The following is a 10,147-nucleotide window of genomic DNA, read 5'->3' on the forward strand; positions in this document are numbered from 1 at the left end:
GTCTTTCCTTAGATGGCTTCACACACTGTTTTGGGTATGTGTTGCCTACTGTAAACTTACGCTCGCTTCGGCAAGCGATTTGTTTCAGGTCCGCGGGCGCGGCACCCCAAACCGTGGGTATGCTAATGTAATCTCCATTAGATGGATTCTTTCAATATCACCTCCGACACGTAAGTGTGTCATGTTGCATAAGGAAGATCCTTATGTTTTGAGTTACGTACAATGCCTAGTTATAGAATACAGACAAACACTAGTGCAAACCCACCTATTTGGAAACTACGTTGAATTTTAAGCATAGTTTAAATATCCTTGCTTCGGGTCCGCAGGCGCGGCACCCCATGCCGTGGAAATAGCAAATGTTATTTCCATAAGACTGAATATCCAAGATTTTGCTACAAACACAAAAGTGTGTTGAACCACGTGTAATGGTCTTTTGGGTCGCAATTGCATCTTCCCTGCAAAAGCGACGATCCACCTTGGGAGAACCAATGTTATTCCCATTAGACGGGATGATTGGTTAAGTTCAATTTTCAAACCCTTGAGAATGCAAATGTAATTCCCATACGTATGAGAATATCATGAAATGTAATCTTAACACTGAAATATGCAATATAGTGCATTTTAATATCTTGCAATGCCTCTGATAATCTTATTGTGCAAAGGATGGAAAGATTATGTTACGTTTACACTTTGCACTTGGCACATCCTGACACTGTTACTAAGTAGTGCATACCCCGAGGAGGTACATCGCTGAGGCATTGTTAAGCGCACCACATGCCCTTACTTCAATAAAATAAAAAGAATAGAAGATTAAACACCATAGGGTATAAATACTGATATGACTTGTTGTGGGCTCAGATTGGAGTCCTCGGGCGGTGGCCCTTGTGTTATGTAGCACTCTTGTGTGATATACCCTAAATAGAGAACAAATAATATGGTGTTTTGACTGCTTTCACGAGCGGTGTGCTCCGTTGGCCGTGTGAGACTGAGCACGTGAATGGGTAGGCCAAGTCCTCATTTTGCGTACCCTGCGGGGACCACGAGGCAAATTCCTCGCTGTGAGGTATGATTGAACATGAGCCTTAAGAAAGATAAACCTGCTTCGCCCCATTCACAAAATGGTTCACCTTGTGAGAGGGTGGATGGTACAACCCTGAGTGACTTGTCGTTACTACGACACGTGTTTTGACAGGAGCTGTAACATCCTTTGGCCTCCAGTCACTCAGAGTCAGGGAGGTCGAGGTTGCCTTTTTAGGGCCTCACTACTGCAGTAGTATGGATTGCAATCCTTGCCCATGCGAGTGTTTTCTCCTAACCGTGTGCTGCTCGCATGAGGTTGACTCGGTCTGTAGCTTCCCCGGTTACCACACTAGACATTTAATAACAGACGTCGGGTGCATGTCTCACAGAATGTGAGGTTTCCTTCGCGTACTTGAAGGAGTAATCAGAAGAACTTAAAGACTAACCAATCAGCTGACTTACTGTAGTTGCTACCTCACTTGTGTTGTGGACTTTACTCCAGTTGCTTTACTTGCTTCAACTGTTACTTGGTTACTTTGCTGCTCAGCACTAGTTACAGTTGTTACTACTTTGAGCACTTGCTTTACAATTACTGTTGTTTTTTTAGTTACTTGCTGCTCAGTTCGTTGCTTTAGCTACTTGTTTTCCCTGTTGCTATAGCTTGTTGACTAGTACTTGTCACTTTCCACTTACCTGTCACAGGCACTTACACTTGTTAGCTTTTCCTGCCTTTCCTGTGTACATGATATATATATATATATTTGCTTGTGGTTGTTTCTTCACCACCTCGCAAGAGGACTGACCCCATTTTATGGGGATGTAGGTGACGAACAGGTGTAGTGCAGATGCGATGATACACGGTGGAGGCTCGGAGGACCCACACACTTGACCTGCAGTTCCTGTACCTGGTGGTTTTTGGGTTTTGGTTGTTGTTGGGATATATTCCCTGTTTTGTACTTTTTGTACTTACATTTTGTAAACTCTTTAAACTGTTGGGATGTTTCCCCTTTCTACTTCACAGTTACACTTTTGTACACACTGTTGGTTACACTGTTTCCACTTGTTGCACTTATCTGTGGTGGTCGCCCAGACTTGCGGCTTTGTTGTTTTTTCCACACCTGCTTTCCGCTGGTTTTCATACTTAAACCTTTCAAAAAAAAATATCTGAAAAATTCCAAGTTTTCCAAGGTCGGGGTTTGGGGCACCACAAGTATGGCTTTTCACCCTCAGACTGATGGCCAGTGAGAGAGAACGATTCAGACGTTAGAAGATATGTTGCGGGCTTGTATGCTCGACTGGAAGGGTGATTGGGATTCTCACTTGTGCCTCGTCGAGTTCGCCTACAACAACAGTTATCACGCTAGTATCGGGATGGCTCCGTACGAAGCCTTGTACGGGAGACCTTGCCGATCACTGTCATATTGGGACGATATCAGCGATTGATCCAGTGAATCACCAATTGTTCTTCAGCACTACACTCAGCAAGTGCAGAAGATCCGAGAGCATCTGAGGGCAGCTCAGGACAGACAGAAGAGTTACGCCGATAAGAGGCGGCAAGAGCTTCAGTTTGATGTGGGCGACATGGTTTTTGTGAAAGTATCACCGATGAAGAGCATCTTTCGTTTCGGAAAGAAAGAAAAGTTGAATCCTAGATACGTTGGGTCGTTCAAGATCCTTGAGAGGATCGGTGGAGCAGCCTATCGGATTGAGCTACCACAGCAGTATGCTTAAATTCATAATGTTTTTCACGTGTCGATGCTGAGGAAGTACATTCCGGACCCATCACACATCATCCAATACGAAGATGTCGAAGTACAAGAGGACTTAACTGTGGTCGAGAGACCTGTTGAGATCATTGATCGTCGTGATCAAGTTCTGCATACCAAGACCATTCTGTTGGTTAAGGAACAGTGGCAACACCATGGCATTGAAGAATACACGTGGGAGCCAAAGGCCAATATGAGAGAGAAATACCCTGATCTTTTTGTGGCCTAGCGTTCGTGATTTCGCGGACAAAATCCTTTTTTAGGAGGAAAGGATGTAAGCCCCACTGCTTTTCTGAAGAATTTTAATTAATATATATTCCATTGTTGGGAAATTTCTTGTTTCGGCACGAGCATTGCTCGTAAATTTGCCATTTAGCGTTTTCTGAGGTTCTAAATCGCGTATATTTGCTCTATGAGGTGATTTAGGGCAAAACACAATGAATCGAACCCCAATACTTGTAGATTTGAATTATATTATATTCATATGGGTTCACTCTGAATTTGGAGCCTAAACAAGAAAAATATCTTGTTATTTCATGTATTTTGGCGAAAAAGGGTATATCGGTAATTATGAGTCATACCGAGGCCCAATTTTGTTGAAATTGGGGAATTAAATATACTTTATTATATTTTAAACTTTACTTTATGAAATGTAATTTAAAAATTTAGTTTTAAAATTAATTTAAACATGTTCATTTAAATAACCATTTAATTGGGTTTTTATAAAAGTGAATTGTAAAATTTATAAAACCTTGAAGTGGGTTTTCAAAATATTTTTACATAGGGTTGGTTTTGGCATTTAGAAAAGGTTTGGCATGGGATCCACCTCAGCCCATGTCATTTTTAAGGTTTAAAAAAATATATATTTACAAAAAACCTCCTTTCAAAAGAGGATTTTGAAAAGCTTGCAAAATCCAACTTGGGGCCTTAAAAAGGCATTTTCAAAAGTAGGTGGGCACAGCCCCTTAGGGGGTAGCCCCTACCAATTTTCAAAAAAAAATATATATAAAAAAAATATTTCAAAACGGGATGTCGATTTTTCTATGGGAGGTTGACCTTGATCTTGAAAGGTCAAGGCCAACCACTCCCCCCTTAAATTAAGGGGAGTGGTTGGGGGTGGTTGAGGCCACCCTTGACCCCCCCCTTGTAGGTCCATAGGATGAGTGTGGGGTGTGGGAGAGGGAGAACACCCATCTCCTCTCCTTCACTCCCCACCATCCATCTCTCATATCCCCCTTTTTTAAGCAAGGGAAGGGAAGAGAGAGAGGGTCGACACCCTCTCTCTTCTTCCTCTCTTCTCCAGCTCCCCTCTTTCCCTTTCCTCCCTTCTTCACGTTGCAGCTCCAGCTGAGCCAACCCAGCACCAAGGTGAGCCCCCCTTTCCATGCATTTCGTTATGCTTTCTAATTTTTTTTTGGCCATGCTTGTTTTTTTTTTTATAATGGATGGAACGCCCCATTTGGGGCTGGTGCTTGGTAGGACGCTGGGCTGAGCCTTTCCATGGCCAGCCCAGGTCCTTTGGTGGCCTGCTGGGCCCACAGCACGTGGGCTAGGTCCATTGCAGACCATGCAACGAGCTCCCGGACTGAGACTGACCCAAGGCCGGTCAGTCTGGCTCTCTCTCTCTTTTTAGCTGGGCCGACTGAAGGTTGGGCGTGCAGCTGTCCCAGTTGGAATGCTGCAGCCCATCACTTTGGCAGGGTGGTCTGGGCCACCCTCGACCCAGAACCACCCAGAGTGGACCCACTGTTGGTGAGCTCCCCCCCCCCCCCCCCCCTGTTGGCCTGAACGCACCACCCGGAGGTTTTGAGTTGGGTTTGGCTTGCGTGGTCAAGGGCTACAGCCCTGGTCCGAGCCCCCATTTGGCTCAAACCAGGGGTCTGTATAGGCCCCTTTTTCCCCCTTGCACACTACCTAGAGGCAGCTGAGGGCCGGGTGCGCGTGGCACTCGGGCCACCTTGTTGGCGCACCCATATGTGGGCGCGCCAGGCTGGTGCGACCTAACTCAGCCCTGGGCTGGGTTAGGCCAGGTGCTACAAACTTCAGGTCTGTAGAAGATGGCTACTCCCCCCCCCCCCTTTTCATTGTTGTTGCAGAGCAGCTTGAGGTCGGGTGCCCAGAGCATCCGGGCTTGTGCTGGGCGCACCCCCTTGGTGGCGCGCTGGCCCCTTTGTGGGCCTGGTCTAGACCCATGGCTAGGTTAGACCAGGCATGGCCTTCCCTCAGCAACCCCAGTTGTTGGGGTAACCAGGCTGGGTCTGGACCCACAGGGTCCAAACCTCCCTTTTTGTGTGGCGCCACCCAGCTCGAGGTGGGCGCCCCACCTTTGTTGCCGCCCTTTTTGGGCTGGTGTGCACCCAGCGGGTGCCTTGGGTCTGGACCCACTTTTGGGCCAGACCAGGGGTGCCTGTGGGGCACATCCCCATGTGCCCCTGCCCCCTTGTAGTCGGTTGAATCTGGACCAATAGGGTCCAGGATAGATCTGTGAGTTTGACCCACTTAGTCGAGTGGTTGGGCTAGCCGCACCCCTAAGGGTGTAGGCTAAGGCCCAACACCCTAGTCCGAACCCACGGCTGGGTTCAGACTAGGGGTTTTCGTGACCCCACTGGGTCTGGTCACGTGCGGACCAGATTTCGCTGGGGTCCCAAGTTGGCCTGCTTGGGCCCCGGCTAGCCTAGCACCCTTTTTGGGCGCTTTAGGCTTAGCCGGGTGTTGGCACACCCGGGTTAGCCAATGTGGGCTGAGGCCAGTGTGGCTGTCAGCCCCACTTGGCCTGCCATTGGGCGCGGACCAAGGATGGCAGGGCCCCCGTGGCCTAGCCATTTGTTCGTCCCCTTCGGGCTTTAGGGTTTCCCTATGGCGCCAAATCGGCACCGGGTGCTAAGGCACCCGGCAACCTTGTCGCCATTGGAGCAGCCCCTTGTTGGACTCCGGCACTGGGTCCGGACCCCTTGTGGTTTTCGACAAGGTTGACACGACCCAATTGAGGTTCCACGGGAACTCACCCGTGTCGGTGATGGCCCTTCCGTGCCGGTAGGCAATGTTTAGCCTTGAAGCAAAGTTCGTCGCTTGCAAGCAACGTACGTTGCTGCTTCAAGCTTCGGTTGCTCGCACCCCGCTGCCCCATAGGGGTAGCAGAGCGATTGAGCTTGCGACCAGTGTAGCGATGCATGCTTGCGTGGGTTTGTCTGTTTCAGCGGACCTTTCAGGTTAACAGTCTTGTTCATGCCCTATTTGTGCGGGCAAAGTGCGGTTACACATCTAGACATGCTAATGTTATTCCCATAAGCATGGGATTAAGTTATGTTTCTTTTCTTGACACTTGTGAGTGTCGGTTTCGCAAAGGTCCTTCGCGGATGGTTTCGCTATGCGAGTTTTGCCGCGTTACGAAAATTGAGTGCGTATTTAGAAAGAAATATGTACTCCAGACCCTGGATGCTCCCCGCATATTCTGTAACTACAGTATATGCATTTTGAGCCTTGTGCTGCTCATAATTTGTAGTCAGTGGCACTTTACCTGTTTGTCGATGTATCGTTGCTCACAGCACGATACTTGGGCGAAATTATACCTTTGTGGGTTTTCCTGTTTCACACATGCAAGAGGGCACGTCCTGACACGTATGTCACTAGCTCAGTTGTCAAGTGTCTTCTTGTTAGGCTCCCCTTCGTATATCGATGGATATACGCTACACCAGTGGCGTGCTTTACACTCGACATGACATACACTTGAAAAGAACTGAAACCACTGTAGGGTTCGACACTTTGACCTATTGAGGTTTTGGGACTCGATTGGAGTCTACGGGCAATGGCCCGGGTTCATGAGATGTGCTCACATATTCATGTCGCCCTAGGTATAACATAAAATGGTATATTATCGTCTTCGCAGGCGATGTGCTCGTGGTGGTGTAAACACTCCAAATTTTTACCCTCATCCAGTGTTTATATATTGCATGTGTCATTGCATATCATTGCATGCATTCGGCATACCATTTCATTACATTGCATAGCACTGTATGTCATTACATCTCATTTTTGAGATCCAGCACTCCTGTTTTCAAAATATTTAATCCAGATTCGGGTTTTAAAACTTTTTCTTTCAAAATCAATTTCAAAACCTGGGTTTTTAATCAACATTCTGTCATTTGCCAACCCCCAGGATCTTATATTTTAAAGATTTTTTCTCAGAAAATGACCTGGATTCGTTTTAAACTCAATTTTCAACTAATTTCATTTCTCAAATAAGACCCATTTAGGTGGTGTCGCTTCTAGATTCCTTCATTTATCAAAAATCTTAAAATTGTTAGAGTCCTAGTTGGATCAGGACTCTGTATTTTCATCTCTTTGAATCTTTTTGAACATTTTCAAAACTCCATTTTGATTTTAAACCAGTTATGGTCATATCCCTTATCCATTTCCTCTATTTTTGCCAAAATCTTAGAGTCCTAGTTGGATCATTACTCTTTTTCCAGAGTCCAGTCGGATCAGAACTCTACTTTTTACTACCTTTTCTACCTGTTTTTGAGAAAACCTATCAAAATCCTTTGTTTTTGGCCAAAATCCCAGAGTCCTAGTTGGATTAGGACTCTTCTTTAAGAATCCCAGTCAGATTAGGACTCTTCTTCAGAGTTTCAGTCGGATTAGGACTCTGTCTTTTGTCACTATTTTTACCTGTTTTTAACCAAATCTTTCAAAATGAGTCAAAAACTCAGAGTTTTAGTCAAAACAGGACTCTGTTCAGAGAGTCCTAGTTGGATCAGGACTCTAATCCTGATTTCAATTTTGAGAGAATCTTTCAAAAATCTTTCTATCTATCAAAGTTGTTACACTTTTATCAAAGAATTTCAAAATTCTGAGGTTTTAACCCAGAGTCTTGATCAAATCAAGACTCTACCCTAGAGTCCTGATCGAATCAGGACTCTATCCAAAATTGGTTTTCTCACTCCATTTTCACTGGTTTTTCAAAAGATTTGCTTAAATTTCATCATTTGCTTATCAGAAAACCAAAATTTTTAGAGTTCTGATCGAATCAGGACTCTTTCTCAGAGTCCTAATCAAATCAGCACTCTGAACCAAAACTTCAATTTCATCTTGTTTTTAACTAATTTTCAAAATTCTCTCATTTGTTTTCTCAGAAAATCCAAAAATCTGAGAGTCCTAGTTCAATTAGGACTCTGTCCCCAGAATCTCAGTTGAATCAGAATTCTGTTTTATTTCAATATTTGTCATTATTTTCACTATTTTTTCAAGTTCTTTCATCTGCTTTTCAGAAAATACCAAAAAAATCTAGAGTTTTAATCCGATCAGGACTTTGTCCTAGAGTCCTAATCCAGTTAGGAGTCTATCCTGAAGTTTGTTTTCACTTCTATTTTCATTTGTTTTTCAAAAATTAGGTCCTTTTACAGAGTCCAGTTAATTCAGGACTCTATTTTGGAGTTTTAGTTGAGTAAGGACTCTAACCCTCACTGCATTTTCTGTCTTATTTTACCATTTTTTTGATAAAATCTTTCAAAAAACTCCTTCATTTGGCTTTTAAAATCCAAAATCTCTGAGTCCTAAAAATTCAGGACTCTAGCCTAGAGTTCCAGTTCGTTTAGAACTCTATTTTCAAAACTTTGAATTTCGACTGTTGATTTTAACCCTTTTTTAAAGCCATTTTTAGTATTTATTTCAAGTTTTTCAAAACTTTGATGTGGGCCCCCCTCAATTGGCGCCATATCCATAGGAGTTCTAACTCAGTCAAGACTCTGTACACTTTCAAACCTTTCAATATCAAAGTCTACTTTTGAATCTCTTTTGAAAAACCTCTCATTTTCAAGTTTTAAAATCGTTTTTGAAAACTCAAGTGGGGCCCACTCGGGGTGGCGCCACATTTGAAGAAGTCAAGGTTAGACTAGGGTTAGTCATTGTCCTAGTTAGGCTAGTGGTTTAGAGGAGTCAAAAGCAATTTTAAAAATCTATTTTATTTAAGTTTTAAACCATTGGTTTTTAAAGGTTTTAAATTCAAGTTTTAAAAACCAAATGTGGGTCCATACTAGGTGGTGCCACATTTGGACTTTCTAGGGTTTAATTAGGTGTTAATTAGGGATTAATTAGAGTCCATTTAGGTTAGAATTCTCCAAAAAAATCGTCCTCCCCATGTGGTTTATCAAAAACAATTAAAAAGAGTCCAAAAAATCAAAACTCTTCCTAAACAAATCCCCAAAAAAAAAATTATAAATAGGGGACCTAAAGGGGGTCAAAGAAGCTCTTTTCTCTCTCAAATTTTCATGGCTTTTCTCTCCTCTCCAACACCTCCATCTTTCTCCATTGCAGCTTCAGCCTCAAGGTGAGTTATTTAATATGTTTTTATTAGTTTTTATGATTTTATATTAGATTTCACCATTGGCACCTCCCCTTTCATGGATTAAACCATAGATTCAACCTCAAGAACCTCAAGTTCAATTCAAAAAGATGATCTAACCCTATTCTATGCTGTTTTCCATGATTCTAATCCATTAGAATAATTTATTGCATTGTTTTTTATATTCTTAACCAAGAAAACATGAGATTTATTTGATTAAATGGATTAAATCCATGGTTTCAAGGGTAAAAGCAATTTCAGCCATGGATTCCCTGTGTTTTATTTATTTTTTTAGCATATTAGTGTTTATTACATGTATTCCATCATTAAAATCAATTTTGTTTTGCAATTTAGATAAATTTTATGATTTTTCATGATTAAATCATATTTTTTTTAGTGTTTCTTAATTTTTTGTAGATTTTAATTTCAGATCAGTAGAAAGCATGTTAGTTTATATTGAAATAATGGTTAAAAATTACTGATTTTTTTATATGTGATACACGGATATGTCAATGAACTACTACAAAAATTTGGATGTTTTGGAATTCGGGAACCCTGTTAATAAAATACAAAGTCAAATCCGGATTTCTGTTGATTAAAATCATTGTTTAATTTCAAGTCTAACTTGCAGATGTGTTATTTATCTCATCCGATATCCATATCAAGATCCGTAAAATGCAGTGGCTTCATGTTAATATGAACTATTTACTGTGAAATTTTGATAATTTTTTGCTTCTGTTTGGTATTTTTCCTCTGCCAGAGAATCAGATTTAAAATTTAAAACTCGTTAGGGTTTACCAAAACCCTAATCGGACTTGTAATGATCATAGATCTCAAACCGTAGATCTGATTCATGATCTGTAAAAAAGGAAGTTCATTATTTTTGTGTCTACTGTTCACTGATAAAATTTTAGAAAATTTTGATGAAGGATGTTATTTGTTTGTATATTTTCAATCGGAAGTACCTGTTTTAACCAATGTTAGATTCATTATATTTTAGTCCAGATTGCCGGAAGGGTTT

Source organism: Nuphar pumila, chromosome 10, assembly GCF_984573655.1.
Source record: "Nuphar pumila chromosome 10, dmNupPumi1.hap1.1, whole genome shotgun sequence".
Lineage (NCBI taxonomy): Eukaryota > Viridiplantae > Streptophyta > Magnoliopsida > Nymphaeales > Nymphaeaceae > Nuphar > Nuphar pumila.